Source organism: Hermetia illucens, chromosome 4 (genome assembly GCF_905115235.1).
Source record: "Hermetia illucens chromosome 4, iHerIll2.2.curated.20191125, whole genome shotgun sequence".
NCBI classification, from domain to species: domain Eukaryota; kingdom Metazoa; phylum Arthropoda; class Insecta; order Diptera; family Stratiomyidae; genus Hermetia; species Hermetia illucens.
Window position 1 is genome coordinate 47,829,240 of NC_051852.1, and position 17,865 is coordinate 47,847,104.

The 17,865-nt window shown below is 37.2% G+C and overlaps 1 protein-coding gene across 3 annotated transcripts in view; it reads left to right on the plus strand.

Moving 5' to 3' along the window:
- Positions 1-17,865, plus strand: part of LOC119653664 (ras-associated and pleckstrin homology domains-containing protein 1) — a 474,167-nt gene that overhangs the window by 444,618 nt on the left and 11,684 nt on the right. The window lies entirely within an intron of this gene.

Below are 17,865 nucleotides of genomic sequence, written 5' to 3' on the forward strand. Positions count from 1 at the left end.
TTCTCCTATCCTTATTCTTCCTGTTTGAGCAGTGTGGTTTGATGTTGTTGGTTGATTCGTCTTCGGTGCTGATGTTGCCACCATATATTTTGTCCTCCCTTCATTGATGTGCAGTCCAAGATCTCGTGCCGCCTGCTCGATTTGGATGAAGGCAGTTTGTACGTTTCGTGTGGTTCTTCCCATGATGTCGATATCGTCAGCATAGGCCAGTAGTTGGGTGGACTTAAAGAGGATCGTACCTCTTGAATTTACCTCAGCATCACGGATCACTTTCTCGAGGGCCAAGTTAAAGAGGACGCATGATAGGGCATCCCCTTGTCGTAGACTGTTGTTGATGTCGAATGGTCTTGGGAGTGATCCTGCTGCCACAAAGTGTCATCTGGAAATTCAGTAAAGAAAAATCTTTTTTCTTGACACTCAACTAAATTGCCAAAGGTTTCAATTATTTAAATTGCTTGTTCTAGAGAGGACTTGAAAATTTAAATTCCCATCTGAGCCTCAAATGTTCCTGGTATGTTGTTTTCAAACTAGAAGTAGACAGTAGGTTGTCCAAAATTACGCTATTTTCAATCCCAAATGACCATTGTCAAGATGTTATCATAATGTTAGAGCTTCGAGTTCTTGAGACTATAATTATTTCCCGATTTAAAAAATAGTACCTCGTCCTTACTTGTCATTGTTAATTGAATAAATTGCATTTGGTTTCAATGAACATATTACCATGATTGAATTTATGCGCATCGCCCAGTTATATGAACCTACATTTATTTTCCTACCATCCCGATTATCAGTTTTGCACGGAAAATATGCAAATAACCTCCAGGAGGTACTAATACATTTACCTCCGCATTCGATTAATACATGAAGCTGGGCCTTCACAGTCCTCCCCAGCTAGCTATTACGCAGTGCAAGCAGTCACAACCATTCTTGTCTTCCACTATTAAACAGGCCACTTATGGTTGAGCAAACGGTGCTACCAAGATGAATATATCCTTGTGGAAATTTGCGTTTCAATTTGAATATCGATAATGTTCGACTATATTCGGATATAAACTTCCAAATCATGTCTCAGAGCACGAAATTTACACAAGAGCTTAAAATTGGCTTATGTATCCCAGACGTCGCTAACAAAATTCATGATTTCTTTAATAATTTATTTTTTCCAACAAGCCACGGACAGAATCTACTTCCTCTGTCGTTTCAGCTCGTCCTCGCCGTAATTCAGCTACGGTAAAGAAAAAGATTGTTCTTATGGGACCTATGTTATTCTATATTTTTCTTTGAACCAGTTAAAAATGAATCTGCTCATAAAACAGCTATAAAAACAACAGTCTAAAAGGATACTCTTGATTTTTTTTGAAGTATACATATACCAGTAAAAAAACCATTACATGAGACGACTCTAAACTTTGACAGACACAATCACCATTTCTATTAATCTTATTATTATAATTATTATAATTTTTCATTAAGATAACTTTGTTAACAACAACATTAGGTCCAGGTCTAATGACTATGTCTCTTTTAAACCAGAACATCTTTGAAGAAGTTAGGTAGAACCAAAATTATTTCGGAAGGAGTTAGGATGAACCGATGGCGGATTATTTCTATTTTCAAAGATTTTACAGATTTTACACCCGTTTTTACGTTTAAGTCGGAAAAAGAGCATTGTCATTTCCCAACTAGGAAAACATCATCCCAACATCGAGACGAAGAAATGGTAAATATAGTCCACTATCACCATTCCCGTCAATTTGCCTAGTATAGATGAAAGTTATAATTTTGCTTAAAAAATGTAAATATTAATGTGTAAATGTATAGGGTCGAAGAGAGCAGTCACATGGATATAAATCTAGTCATGATTTATGCCATAGCTAAACGTTTAAACAATGAAGATTCTATTAGAAAATTTGCAAACGTTGATATCACGAGAACGCAGTTGTTATCTGTGATTTCGCCACAATAAATAGAAATGAGCAATCTTAGTTACTGTACGAAGTTCAAATGTGATTTTGATTATTCATGACAAACAAAGATTTGATGCTGTAGATGGGAATAATAAGATTGCTTCGTAACCGAACTGTACAATATACAACTATATTTTTATCTTTAAATTTGTTAAGTAGTTGATGAAGATGAAAACCTCGCCCTTTCTGATAATTTGCTAAAAACTGTTCATTTAAGGGTCGAAAGCTAGAACTTTAAATTTAGTCGTTTATCACATGGCAATAAATAATTACAAGCAATCACTTACATACGTCCCATTATAAATCATTTCATCCTACTGTACAACTCGCAGAGCATTTGTTATCAGTACTCCCAAGACAAGCCGCTTACTGTAAATTTCTTATCTTGACGGCAGACGTCCTTGTTTGCGGGTGAAACCATCCTCCCCGACATATTCTCTGAATTTGAATCCAGTCTAAACGTATAACTTGTGATTTAAATCCACTGTGCGCCTACACATTTTGTACATTTATATCTTTTTTTCTCCGCATCTTCGTGTAAGGATCAAGAGAGAAAAGACGGAAAATTTGAGTCAAGACGATTTAGCTGAATATCCTTATGGACGACTCTTCAAAGTACAGACAAGTTATGTGTGGATACAGTCGTTTGGCGATTCGATTTTGAGAGGAATATTAAAAAGCATTTTGAAGGGTAACCCATATGTGCAGATACATTGCAGAGAAAGAACATATGGGGATGGATGGTCTTTGGAAAGAGCGATGAATACTTTTTCGATTTAAATCAAGAAGTATTATTCTAACGATTTCGAACATTTTGACAAGATGATTGAATTTTTATGGTGCTGTATGTAGGGGATGTGCATGGTTTAATGGAATTTTATGCTTACAGAGCGTTTTGTACTTTGTTTAGGGAGTGAAGCTATGGAACTTTGCTGAAATTTGATTTAAGGCAGGAAGCATACAATTGCGGAGCTATTTGCAGATGCTAAAATCCCTTCGTTTTAGAAAGAAATTTTGCATCAAGTTGCAATAATCTTTTATGAATTTTCTAACACATCTTCAATATCGATTTAAGGTCAATCCGTGTGTTCGTTATATACGTATAACGCAATAGTTGGATCTACACCTATAAACGCAGGAGAGCATCGGCAAATACTACATTTTACTCATTTTTCAAAGAAAAATTAAAATATTCAAATTCAATTAATTAACAATAATTCAAAGAATGAAACCTGAAGTATGACCAGTCTGTTTAAATGAAGGACTTTTCAGTTGTATTTTGAAAACGTATACGTATTGCTGGAACCAGTTGATCTCTTCTTTAGCGTAAGATTTGCTGTCCCCGTGTTGATTACAAGAAGTTTTTGAGGCATGGTTAGCGTTATAGATGCTCCTATATAATTTCAAAATGTTGTCATCTCTTCAAAGCAAGTGACCCAACCATATTCGATATTTCTGTACGTAAAGGGAACCTGGACACTCTGGCACATTCCTCTAGTAATGGCTGTGGAAAAGAAACATAAACCAGTCGGGAAACCGGACGCTTCAGATATGAAAAGTTCTTATGTAAAAATATTTGAGTGGACAATTGTCCCTTTAGAACCTAGTACGTAATATATGTATATCTTATGTGAGAATACCCACTTTCGCGTGATACTGACATTCAAAGTCATGAATTTGCACAGAAGCGACCACTTTGACGTATTAGAACTTTGTTAGTAATAGCGCGATTTACATCAAACCTTGGTAGGATTGTGCTCTATCTTATAGCATGCATTGCTGCAAATTTGGTGATTCTAGGATGAACTTCATGGGGGTTTTGTAGCCAATTACTAAAAATTATGGTAATATACTATTATTAACTTTATTTGAACCGATATCGATATGAAGGGTATTTCGGAGCCTAGGCACCATAGTGACAGCCTATTGATTTTTTTTCAGATTTTTCGGTTTGGTACTTTCTAAGAATGGGTCCGTTAAAGAAATTATTATTTTAGGCTCCCCGTACTCCCCACCTTTTCAACAGATGTCAAAACTAAGGCCGGCTTCGGAAAGTACTAACCGAGGCCTTTCATTTGATACCCCACATGACTATATTTGATGGAAAAAAGTTGGCAAACAGCAAATAACTCGCTTGATTGTAGGCAAAAGCATCTTTATAATATCATAATACCATCGTCGTTTATGACCTTCATTTGCATTTAAAAGTGATATGCAATATATGGAACATTGTGCAGGAATGGAATAGTTTTTAATTGAGGAAAATATTGGCGTTTGGTTAATCGTGTAGAATTTTTTCCTTCATCTCCTCTGTTTTCGCTTGGAGCTGCTTCCGGTCGTAGTTTTAAATGTTGTGGAAGTGGATCGATAATTCTGCTGGTGAAACAGCTGTTGGTGATTTGGCGGAGTCTCGTTTTCTATAAACGTGGTGCCTTTCATCTGCATCGCAGCAGCAAAGAAGGAAATGATCACGGACCGCTGTTGAAGGAATATATTGCAATTTCTGAGAATCCAGTAGTGTCTTTTCGAAAGTGGTTGAGTTACAGCATTGAACAATAGTCCAAATTGGAATTAAGTTAAACGTTTCCAATTCCCGTTGAAGACCAAGTGAGGAAAAAAGTAGGGTAAAAGACGAGGAGGTGGCTGCCGCGCCTTCCCAAGGTACACAATGTAGTCATCTTCTATCTTTTATTTATCCTCTTCAGAATTATCGTAGGTCACACTGATCCTTCTTCACCATTGCACGACCGTCGACGTTACCCCTCTTTTCTAGTCGGTTGTTGGCCCTTGCTCTTTAGCTTGTGATAACTTGCCCCTGCTTTCAAGGAGCTGAAGGCCATTGCGGTTCGAGAAATTCAATGCGTAATTAGACATCTTGAGCTTTTTTATCGAATGAACGTTTTGGTGTTTTGACACATAATCAAGGGGGAAGTTCCGTGCAATCGATGGTTTACAAAATATTTGCAAACTCCCGGCTCACTTGCTTATCCAGTGCAAAAAGTGGTGACAAATATCTGATCATTAACGTAAATTCACAGTGCCTCCCGTAAAAGGCGCCGTTTCGGTCGCTGGTAAAAGAATTCTTTATTTATTGATGTTTCTTCTGCATTCATTGGTTTTCAAAACGAGTAATGAATCCCTAAGAAAGACATATCGGACATTGATTTTTTGTGAAGCAAACTTTTTGTTCGGGATGGTTAAGGGTGCTCCTTGCATTGTAGAAACATTCTATTCTGCTCGACTTTCTTCTGGCCTTCTTCTTTATCGTCCGACAGGTATCCTTATTTTCCTGTCCACTATATACAAATAATGTCTAAAATGTAGAGAAAGGATGATTCACCCTGTGAGTCCCCCAATTCCCGGCTGATTTAACCGATCCTTTGGCTCCAGGATAGTTTTCCTCGATATTTTTAATTTTATTTTATTATAATATAATAATATTTATTGTTTCTGAATCGTTCAAACATTGGAAAACAACTGCTCTAACTTATTGTATGATGGCATAATCTGTTTAAAAGGATTGCAAAGCAAGCAACTGTAGTAAGATAGAAATTGTCATCATCTAACATCCTTGGTTTGTCCTATAATCTATAATATAATGATAAATCAGACACTGAGAATTCAGTGTGAACAGCCAAGAAATGTGCTGATTCAGTTTGTTGGCATCATCCTTTGATTGTGAAGATGGAAAAAGGTCTTTTTAGAAAATTGCCCGTATTGAGTTTTGAAAAGTGAAAACCTGAAACTGTAAGTAAATCTATTCGAAGTGCGTATCGCGTTTGCTCACAGTAGATCAAAAACAACAATGCGGTATTTAATGAATCGACTACTCAAATGTGACGTTATTGGTTCATTTGAAGGAATAAACTCCGAAACAATGACGATAAATGAAAACAAGTCGGGAAACCGGAAGCGAAACGCTTCAGGTACGAAGGGTTTTGTATATTGGTTACATAAGCACATTTGAATGGATATTCGTCCCATTTGGACCTAACTCGTGACGTTTATATGATACATTTAGTTTGTCAGACCATTCACTTTAGTGTGACAATGACTTTGAAAGTCTTAGAATACACGAAATTTGCGCAAAAGGAACAATGATGTTCAATTGTAACTTTGTTAGTAATAGTGCAATTTACACCAAAGTTGGCAGTATCATGGTCTATAACATAGCCTATAATTCTGCAAAAATTAATGATTCAATCAGTCAATTTCTAAAAAATATATTTATAGTAAATATAGTAATATATTATTATTAATTTAATTCAAACCGGTATCGGTGTGGAGAGTATTTTGAGGCCTAGAGACCATGTGCATGGACCACCATATTTTTTTGCAGATATTTGGGTTGGATCGTTTCTGAGACCGAGTCATTCAAGTAACTAACCGTTTTCGGATCCCTGCACTTCTCCCTTTTGTAATCAATGCCAAAACTAATATCGGCTTCGTAAAGTACTAATCGAGACTTTTAATTTGATACCCCGCACGACTATACTCGGTGAGAACAAATTTTATATCCCTCTTTTATATGTATGGGACCCCTCCTTGAACACAATGTGGAACTATGTTACTCCCTGTATGCAATGGGATTTACGGGTTCCACCTTTCTGCCAAATTTCGTAGGTGTAACCGTTTCTGAAATATAAGGTGTGACAAACAGACAATTAACCGATTTTGATAAGGTTTTGTTTTACACAAACCTTAAAGTTTTTTTTAAAAAGATCGTCAAAGTCACAAAATAATACGAGTTAATGCTTTGGATTATTTCCAATTTAAAGTTTTCTTGGGATCTGGCTCCTAAAAAGAACACTTCTGGGAAAGAGCTTCAATGAAAAAATGGTTGTCGAAACTGAAGCATATTTTAATGCCCTACATAAAAGGCAGGAAAATACTAGAAAAGCCTTGCACAGAGCGTCGAATCCCCAAATTCAATATGGACCCTCTCTACAATCCGGCCGTCATTCAGCGGTTGTGTACATGACACAAACTTCAGATAAACATAAGTTTTATAAAAATAGTTCCTCTGTTTACTATAGTTCTTTCTAAGTAAAACATAATATTATAAATAGTTTTACTTATTCAGACAAACAGTTCGAGAATATTAGGCACTGGGCCGTCATTAAAGTTCCTTTGTCTCTGGTACGGACGAGGTTGTCAGACACGTCTCGAGAAGATATTACAAGACCTGGCTGACTGTGGAACCGTTGAGGTGGAGCGGTGAACGTAAGAAACTGAGAGCTCTGTTGATGGCTGTAGGTGAGACTAACCGCGACACACTGGAGCTCCGTTGGGTGGTAAAGTATCAAAAGAACAGTGTAATGTGCGCCATTACAAAAGGAATTTAACTACTGTGTTAGTGAGGAAAGTGGAAATAGTCGCAAATAGTGTTGATTCGCTACTGTATACACCTCACAAAAGCCTTTCAATGGTCCTGTTAGGAACGTTAACGGTCTGCGATGATGTGCAGGTTAAGAGATGATCGTGGACGTGGAAGAAAATGACGTCAGAATTTGAGAAAATCTCTCGTAGGGAGTTTTGAAAACAATTATATCTGAATTCGATGAGCACCCTTTGAAAACAGAATTTACATTAGTTCGAACAAGAGGCAATATCCAGGCCGAGGGTCATTACTTTCACTAGTAAAAATTTGGAAAGTGAAGCAGCATTGTTTCCTGTAGCCTGTGGAAATTTTTCCTACTACTGACTTGCCTTTGAAGGTGGTTTTGAAAACTTGAACATGTTATCGTACCAGTGTCTGTTGAGCTACTCCATAACTTTCCTTTTTCATTGAATTGAATTCGCTGATGAATTAAACGGTACACAACTCTCCAAATTCCACACTGTTCTTTCAAACGGCAGTTCCTTATGGTTGTCATAGAATACATACCAGAAATAGAGTTGAATATAACTCGCAGATACCAGAAAAAGTTTTGCTGTGATTAGTACTTCTTGAAATTGCTCTGATGAGACATTTTTGCAAAAATGTTATATAAAGAAGAGCATATAAACCCAAAAGTTGACGAACGCCCCTCTCTAATATTAATGAAATTATCTTAGAAACTTCTGAAACTAGTAACTATTCGGATTTCGTTCTACTTTTGGGGTTTTGTAGAACCCGCAGAATATCAAAGAAAATATGCGATGAAAGGTCAAAAGGAATATAAGCAAGAAACCATTTCAAGGATGTGGCAAGAAAAACCAATGAATGTAATCGGTGAGTGATACTCGTCTTGAAGGCAAACCTTACACGAATTATTCAATCAGCTTGACTGCAAAGTCACTGTATTGTGAGGCTCAGCCTGATCCTGAATTTAGCACTGAGGTTTTGAGGAAGCTACTTGAACATGTATATAGCACGCTCTTTACTCTACGGGCTACGGAAATGTTTCATAGATACAAACGCGACATGTGCTAGCTGCCGTCGAGGATACATTGAGAAAAGTCTCTCAGCTCTATTATTACTATCAATCTTCTATTAGACCAAAACACTTCATGCTCTGTGACATCTAGGCATAGACCTCCAAGTCAACCAACCCGAATATCGACTACTTAAAGTTCCTCTTAGAGGTATCTTGAGATTCTCATGGAAGTATTAGTAACAGTCAACAATGTGAAGAAACTATAAGAAATTGGCGGAAATCCTCGGAAAAGAGCCACCTGCATGGCTTGAAACCGTAGAATGACAAATCCTCCACGGTAAAGATGGTGTACTAATTCCTGAAGAAGCTTGGTTGAGTAGCGCTATCAACTGTCTGACTACCATCTATTACGGTCTTTTGAGCGCACTTATGAAAAACCAATTCGAGATGTTTGACCATTTGGAGAATGAACCATGTGTCTTTTTTCGATTATCGGCCTTATTCACTCTGAAAAGGCGACATGGATTTCCACTTTATTATTATATTGTTAAATAAAATCGGTCTTCCACTTTGACAGATCCATGGTATTCAGTTTCGCGCTTTCACTATAGTTATATTTAATCCGGAATTTATTTTCGCTAGGAAAAATTACCAAAGGTCAGGGTGAAGGAAACAAGGTATTTTTCCAAGATAATATAATATAGTAAATTTCACTACTGTTTGTTTGCAAATACAAAAGCTGATCATCTATAACATAAGATGTGAAATTAGACTTTCTATACCTGGCTCCTTTTCTAGATGATTTATGACGTGCAATAAAATTACAAAAGATAACTTCTAAATAGGCGCCTGATGTCTTTAAGTGTTCATTATCTATAAATTCTATTAGCACATGCCACTACCGGTCTTCCGAACTATAATCCCTTTGTCTAATTTTCAAAGTCTAAAATAAATTAAAAGTGTGATTCTGCCCGTCTCTAAATTGTCCTTATTCAATGGCCTACGCTTTACTAAACCCAGCTTAGACTAGATTAAATCCATTTCTAAAAGATATCCATCTCATAATTTTTTCCAGCTAAAATCTGGGTATTCAGGTAAAGGAATTAATGTAATGTATTCGAAGTTGGCACAGGACATATTATATTACCTTTTACCTACTTTGCCTTGTATGGAAGCAAAGGAAAAACACACATAATAGAAATCTCTCCATTACATTTATCACCTGGCCTCTCCTCTTGCCCAAATGCTGCACATTCGTATGTACAAAACTTCTATTTGGAACGGATATATCATTTCGAGAGTGAATGTGATGTGTTGCAGAAGTCCATCGTTTCAAAAACTTATCGCATGTGTTGTTCGGGGGTTGGCAGCAGGACTACCGACAGGTGTATCCTGGCAATAGCGCGAAGTCTGATTTATTTTATTTGAATTCTGTGTGTGGTTGAAGTTGATTGAATTTGAAAAGTAGGGAAGTGTTACTCGTACTTTCTGCGGATCCCTAGATATAATTATATGTGGGAGTTTAATAAGTGAAATATAAAATTTGTTTGACAGTTAATGTGTTTTTATACATGAGTGAACGTTCAAATGTTTGTCGGTAAATTTTATTAAAAGTTTCAAAGTTGTCATGTACAGGACGAATTTTAAATAAAAGTGTTGATTGAGTCCCACCTTTTGTGATTAGTTGAGAGCTGCAGATACCATAGCTTTTAAAAAAGGGAATAATTAGGTACTTCAAATTGAATATGTAAATTGATTTGTGATTTTTTTTTTGTTACGCGAACGTTTCCATAGTGTTGAAATTGTAGAATGGATACACGTACCGCTCGGATATCCTATTCCCCAAACCTATTCCATATTTTTTCAATTGAAATTAAAATCGAATGCGGCTTCTTAAAATGGAGCCAAAAGTGAACAACGATCAATTAATTACTATAATTACTTTCAACGGATTGTTAAGTGAATTGGTTTCCAGAGGTTGACGCAGCCTCCTCCAGTCTAATATCCAAAAGATAATTTGTTGAATTTGTAATTGAATTAAATAAAATCTGTCCTATTTTTCCTTAACAGTGAGCCTCATTGCACGTAAATAAATTCGTTTCCAAGCTATTTATCAACGGAATTGTACTTATGAAATCTGTTAAAAGCCCACGAAACTTGATTAGTCTCCAGGGAAATATCATTTACCTTTGGCTATTAACTTCGTACAATCAAAAAACCCATTTTCGGCAAAGTGAAAAGGAACATCACGATATTTTTCCCCTTAAAGGCAATAACGACATTCACGTGGAAGTGCACCACTTGAACAACTCAACTGATATGGCTCCATAATAGTCCTGTTTACAGTTCACCGAACCCCAATAGTAAAATATGCTTCGTTGTTTATTTGACACACTTGCGTAAACTCCACTTTTTTTTTCATTCGATTCAGCAAGCTTGGGACACGTAAGGGCAAAACAAATGTATACCCATTTCGTTTTCCTGTCCATTATCTCTCTCGCTCTGCGTGAGCTTATCACTCATAAATTTTATTAAAAATGGAACGTGCCTTATCACATTCATGCAGTCTGGAGTAATCCTAGAGAATATGTTCCAGAATCGTCTGACGGTAGCCTTGTGTTCCGAATACACCGAGCAGTAAATGTTTGTTTCCTTTATGAATGATAGAACGGAAGAAATGGAGTTCACCATCCTCACGTCTCAATTCCTTATTTGAGAATGGTGTGGAACCATTAGGACTGGATGTAAAGAAAGAAAAGCTTATTGGACTGTTTTTAATTCGTAACCATAAGTTGGTATTCATGAGCAGTGGGATATATTACACGAGTTGATTGTTGCAAATTGCTTTTTCGTGACATTCAGGAAGTCGTTAAAAGGCAGTGGTTTATAACTGGGAATTTGCTGAGATTATGTGAAAATACATTATTTTTTGTCACCCTTCGTGCTGGAGCTCTTGAGATATTTACCCACTTACACCTCTATAATTTGTTACTACAGGCGGAGTAGCAATATAAGTGAGGAGAACAAGCAACAAGAACATCTACGCAATGGTCGTCAACCTACAATTTCCTGTTCCTTAACACCAATTGACTTTTCTTAATGATAAGTTCTCACTTATATATGGTATAAAACAAGAAATTCAAACGTTGATGATGTATCTTTTGCATACCCAAAGCGTTCCTGATGCTACTTCGACTCTTTTCTATGATGATTCATGAAGCCCCTGATGCAGACCCCGAACAAATTCTTGCAGACTAGACTCACATATACTGAAATCCTGCCTTATGTAATATTAATATTTCTTTATAAAATATCAAAAGGACGCCATATCTCGTCATATGCTCCAGCTTTGGTCAGGGGTTTCCGAAAAAGTTTTGATCCTTTTGAACTGTTTCACGCCATGGAGTTGTAAACTAATCCATTTTCCTTATTTGACAAACATATTGCACTGCATAGCATATTCGACCTTTCCTACTCTACTAATGAATTTACCTTGTCCGATCTATACCCTTAATAGTCTCCGAGACTAAATTTATAAATACTTGTAGAGCGTGTCCCCCAACGTATTTGGTCAGCCCTCTGAGGACATATGATTTAGGAGAAATCCTAGAGGATCTGATCTTTGTCCGGTCATTTGTGGTTGGCCCCCTTTTGCGACTGTCATGGTTACGCCTACACCGCGGCCAGAGCTCCTTTTGGCCATAATGTATGCAGTAGTGTCTTAGAACTCGGGAGCCGCACCTCTTAACTGCGGCAGGGGAGTTAGATAGGTCTTGTGTCCTTCGGAATAAATGTTGAGCTTGTACTCTGTATTAACCAGTATGGGGCTCTGATTGTGGTCCATGAATTAATCCGGGTCCGAAGAGGGCCATAAGATTATGACTGCACGGTTGGCATTTATGTTGAATCCCCAGGACCTTTAATATTTGTACAGCATGTGAGTGGCACATGTAGTCAAATATTGAGGAAACGCTTGTGCAGGACAGTGTCTTTTCAAAACCCAGCAGGCGATTATTTATACTGTTCTTTTACCTCAAGGCTTATGGTGGATACACGTTTTATCTTCATTTATAAATCGATGATTTTCGCTCGAATACTACGTTCTTGGAACAAAGTGAGCAAACGTAGCGCTCAACCAATTTTATCTCACTATATGACAAACACGATCTTTTGATGCACCCACAGCTCGTGCTGTTCCCACTCTCGATTCAACATTTTCAACATTAAACTTTTCCAGCATGTCTATTCCGCATTTGAAATTTTAAAAGCTAGCTTTCACAGTATGTCAGATTTTAGCAGCTTCTTTTAGATGTTGTGATAGGATTATCAACGTTCAAAACAGGACAAGAAAATGGGTGCCAATAAAGGTGTAACATGATGTAATGGGAGGAAAATGCATATGGATGATCACCGCTCTCCCAGATTAATGTTTAGATAGAGAGAGTACCACGTGGCCTTCCGAAAATTCTGAACGAACAGGGGAACATTATTCAATGAAAAAGCTGTTTATGCGTTGAGAATACTCATATGATTCTTCTCAATAGAGATGTCCACAAATCGCTACTCTTGACACTAAGAGCTGGTAACTTGCAGAATATTCACAAGTGCTACGTTGCAAGTTGAGTGATTTTTCTTGTGGACATAATTCCAAGGTCTATCTTTAACTAAGGAACAGATAAAACTCCTGTAGTAAATAGATTGAAAAAGATAGTGTTTGTTGTTCACAATTAACTTATGATCCTGATTTATCTCAGGTGTATCCATAGAAGAATCGGTCGGTGTTCGATACAAATGTCTCCTTCCGTTGCGAGAACTTAGTGCTCCGTTCACTAACGTCTTCATCAAAGTTTATTTAAACGGATTTTTGGACGGTATTTTTTTTGACGTTTAGGTTTCAAATAGCATCATGTTTTTTTTTCAAATTTTTCGAGTGGGTAAACTTAGCGGATAGCTGAGTGGTTAGAGCGCAAGACTATCGTACGGAAGGTCGCGGTTCAAATCTCGCTGGTGGCAGTGGGATTTGTATCGTGATTTGACGTCGGACACCAGTCGACTCAGCTGTGAATGAGTACCTGAGTCAAATCAGGGTAATAATCTCGGTCGAGCGCAATGCTGACCACATTGCCTCCTAGTGTACCGTTACGGTCTTGAATGAAGTGCTCTAACACACTTCAAGGCCCTGATCCAACATGGATTGTTGCGCCAATGATTATTATTATTATTATAAACTTCATGGCATGCGCCGAATGCTGCTTGACCAACGTTATCAAAATGAAATCCTTTAAACATCGATTTCAAATTGGGGAACAAGCAGCCAAGTTAAATGTCTAGAGAGGTTTGGGAGGACATTGAATTAATATTTCGTAAGAAGTTCTTCAGTTGGCAAGGCTGGATTATCCACTGAGCTTATGTTTCAATGTAATCCAAACACTCAGGTTTCGTCATTTGTTATCAACTTTTACATGAATGTTTCATCATTGTTTGTATATTGAAAGAGTACCCAGTAAATATTTACTCAATATTTCTTCTGCTCAACTGTGACCAGACAAAGAATGAACGTTCCCGCACCTCGAAGGATGTTCAGTTTTTTAATCAAAGTGTAATGGCATGACTCAGTTGATATTTCAACTTTGTGAGCAGGGTGCCTCACATTGATAGATGCGTACAAGAACATTGATTTCGCTTGCGTATCATCAAGCTTTCCCGGTCCATGATAGTCTTCAACTGACTATCGTCCGCTCTTAAAACGATTAAATCACAGATAATACTACTTGCGTCTTAAAATTTCATCTCCAGAAGTCTCCTTCAAAAATTTTAAGGATCCGAGGAAAGTTTTACTGAATTTTGATCGAAATTTTACATTGTATCGCTATTGACAAGTGATATTTCAAAAACTATTCAAGATATTTATAAACAGAGAACCAGGTTTCACAGGAGGTTATAATGAATGACTACCTATTGGCGTTCGTTAATATTAGATGTATTCTCTCTGAGATGAAAAAATCTTCTGTCGTAGCTTTTGTGCTTGATTCTTTTGTTCGATGGAAACGGTCTTTGAACCTGTATTTACTTTCACTGTATCCTAGCTAAACATGTTTTATCGGATGTATTTATGATTTACTGATAGCACAAAGTATTCTGCTAAAAATATTAACTATTCATCTGCATCTATGTCTTCCTTTGTTTTTTGCTACATCTAGATATCGTTCTTCAATTGCTAACTGTAAAGGTATCACCACTCCCTTTTTTATTTCCACTTGTGTCTGGTTTTGATGGAATCCGGGTCTGTCATATGTCTGCGCTGAATCTGATCTATGTGTGTTGACTAAAACCAGCCTCAACATCCTGGTTGATAGAAAATAGTACAAAGATCACTCGAAGTTGCCATTGCCTTACATATAAAACAACCCCAAAAAACCATTGAATCCACCTGACGAGGTGGCGAACCAGATCTATTTTTCTAGATCTCTAAATGAGTACTATGTACCACTCTTTGATGGAATCAAAATACAAGATGGAACTAGGGGCCCATCTTTCTAATCAGCCAGCAGGACCACAATAAAACGGGCGAACGAATAATTTAATTACAAGCTATCACTAAAAAAAGTCTTTGTGAATTGGAAAAGTTTACTTGATCCCGATTTTTTTTTCTCAGAATCAGAAACAAGCTGTATATGGTCTCCAAAAGATGATCACTACTATAGTTGAATTTCGTCGAGACGTTTAAACATTTATGCATTAAAGAGGATTGAGAATTTGCTGGATTAAAAAATGACCACTGCTCTTATCAGTGATCGGATTTGTGCAAGACATTTATATACCTTATTTAAGAAATTAATCATAAAATGTCAGCAACAAAGATAAGAAGATTTATTGGTGTTCCAATATGACAAATAATGCTTGGATATGCCTTGTATTTTTGCTAAAACTTACTGTCAGAACAGTATTTCTCTGCAATCTTGGACTTCCTCATGTAAAAGTTTTCTCAGCATACAACAAACAGATTCCGCGACATACCGTCCAAGACAACGTACGAATGTCGTTAAAAACCAAAAAAGTCCGCATTGAGTAAATAGCCTCGGAAAAATGCTAGTGTTCACCTCAGTCAACGTGGCAAGACACACCTTGGTCTTGTCGAGAAATGAGCAAGAGTTCATAACGTATGGACGTCGTCAGGACGTAAGTAAATTAGTCCGAACCAAACCAATAGTTCTCTGCACGCTAAATGCTCGTACCATCAATAAAAAGGTAGAGGAACTCGCCAGAACCCTTCGGAACAGGCGAATTGATATTTGCGCTCTACAAGAAACTTGATAGTCCGGTTTGTTTCTGATATGGACACTGGCACACGGGACATCCAATCCCCAGTTCTCTCGCCCTGTCCTCGAGCAACTTGTCCAAAAGTGGAATGATCATTTCATGCAACACAGTTTCAAATTGAATCTGAATAAAACGGATTTTTGGCGAAGGATTCTAATAAAACAGGCACTATCACTGTCAATGGCGGTGGCCTGTCCAGAAATAAGTGATTTGAATGCGTCTGCGTTACAAAATTGCTTCCTGCATCAGAGCAACTTGGATGAAGCGGCTTTGTACAGCAGGCATTTTTTGTAATCGGCACATCAAAGAACGACTCACGATAATTTATCGCAGTATCGTTCTCCCTGTCACCTTCTATGGTTCTGAGTGTTGGTCAACTATAAAAGCGGCGTAAAATGCCATGACCACATCAGAAATGAGGACATGCACCATCGTCTTCGATGGTACGGGCATTCGCGATGATGAAAATTCACTTGCCAAAATTGGTCTCAACATAGAAGTCGATGGGCAACGGCCAAAGACCGACCGAAACAACGTTGATACACTAGATGTTGATTTGAGAGCCTAGATCAGGCACATTATACAGCCGATCAAGGCAAACAGATCTCGCTTCTGAACGGGACAAAGGTTTAAGAAAAAGGAGGAAGTCAAGGATGTATTTAACATAACTCAAACTTAATATGAAAAAAGACACTCCAAATATTTACAATAACAGATGAAATACCTATTCATTAACGAAGAAAGCAGCAGCATAGTTTCTTCTATCTAGTTTTCCGCTATTATTGAAATGATAAAACCAACTCCGTTATATGTAAATTGGCTCGTCAACTGTCTCAATGTTTGAGTCTTCCAAGCGAAATTTGAAACATCGAAGTCTTTTGTTGCGCGAGTTAAGTTCTGTCGCACAATTTTTGGATTTATAATTTGTAGTAACAACCATTAAGGAATCTTTTCTCCTTGATAAATAGGTTAATATGCTAAATTTACGATACGAATCATATTTTCAACCAAATATGCACAGAAAAAGGAATGGAAGGGGATGATTTAGATGTGAAATGGAAATTTTTCCCGGCTTTAGGTCAACTGGATCCCATCCGGCCTCGCTAAAAAATTACGAGTGGATTTTTCAAAATAAACTAATTTCGCCTCTGAATGTGAACAAAAAGATTGGTTATTTAGATCAGCGCGCAAGTAATCAAGAAGTTTTAGATAACTTTCGAGTTTGTTGAGTTTTCAAAATTTTGCAATGTTGGAAGGGAGTTAATAAAGCGTGCCAGCTCCTATTGAAAAGTTTGCATAAACCCATCGCTACAGAACACATTAAAGCGCTGGAAAAGGCCTAGAAATACATCCATGACCTGATTCCCGGTGAAATTTTAATGAAGAGTTAGTTTTGGCTGAGTTTGAACTTCTCGTCCTAAATATGGTTGTAATATTCGTTGAGATGAATATAATCCTGCATTCACTTGAATAAATATTATAATCTGTTACAGATCTGTTCATGCAGATAAAGGATTATCAACTTGTTTTCAATATAGATTATGATCGCTATAAAAAATGTTTCATTAATTTGGTTGATGTTGCCTTCATTCCTATTTCTATGAAATCCATTTGACGAAATCTATTATTGCGGGTATCATCAAAAAATTTTACACTCTTCAAATATTATCACAAAGTTTCGGTGTTCTCCCCGTTTACGGTTGCTATCTGCAATTTTACAATGCTTAGACACAGTAATTTCGTACACCTCAGTAATTCGGCGTCACCGTTGTCGGTGGCAATTGAAGTATCAAAACGTTATATGGTTTGTTGAGGGTAAGGGAGCCGTTCCCATTCTCCCTAACGTCTGAAGTCTTAACGATTTTCTTCTAACGGTTCAAAAACTTAACGCGAAATGATTTTCTACTTATGGCCCCCACTTTCCATAATATCTTTCGTGAAGCAAGAAAGGAAAACCACAGCAGGCAAAGAGAATTAAGGGAAATTCTAAACATGAAAATTATAATGGGAAAGTTTTCAAGTGCGGGATGTTAAATTTATTCAGTGGAACTGTTGACTCAATTTGTTGTGTATGTAGGATGGTTGTTGCGTTGTAAAAGATATTCTTGAAGCCGATAGACTTTTGAGCTTGTGAAAGACGATAAAATTAGAATTATGCATATCTTTGTCGGTTACAGTCATTTTATTCTCAAGTCACTTGAAAGTGCTCGAGTATTTAA